This window comes from Eimeria mitis, genomic scaffold (genome assembly GCF_000499745.2).
Source record: "Eimeria mitis Houghton genomic scaffold, Emh_scaff148, whole genome shotgun sequence".
Taxonomy (NCBI): domain Eukaryota; phylum Apicomplexa; class Conoidasida; order Eucoccidiorida; family Eimeriidae; genus Eimeria; species Eimeria mitis.
This window is the reverse complement of record NW_013569422.1, coordinates 14,215-14,441: the sequence shown is the minus strand read 5'-3', so window position 1 is coordinate 14,441 and position 227 is coordinate 14,215. Positions and strand designations below refer to the sequence as shown.

Here is a 227-nt window from a genome sequence, read left to right as displayed (position 1 = left end):
AGCTGCTGCTGCTGCTGCTGCTGCTGCTGCTGGTGCTCCGGTTGCTGCTGTTGCTGCTGCAGGGACTGCAGAATGTTGCAAAATGGTTTCTTGCGGTCACGTTGCTCTCTGCTGCTGCTGCTGCTGCTGTCGCTGCTGCTGCCGCTTCTGCTGCTGTTGCTGCTGCTGCTGCTGCTGATGAATTTGCTGCTGCTGTTGCTGTTTCTGCTGCCTGTTGCATGCAGACG

The 227-nt window shown here is 58.1% G+C and overlaps 1 protein-coding gene across 1 annotated transcript in view; it reads left to right on the top strand.

The window, feature by feature from the left end:
• Positions 1 to 227, top strand: part of EMH_0098230 (uncharacterized protein) — a gene marked incomplete at both ends in the record, with an annotated part of 9,954 nt that overhangs the window by 6,363 nt on the left and 3,364 nt on the right. The window lies entirely within an intron of this gene.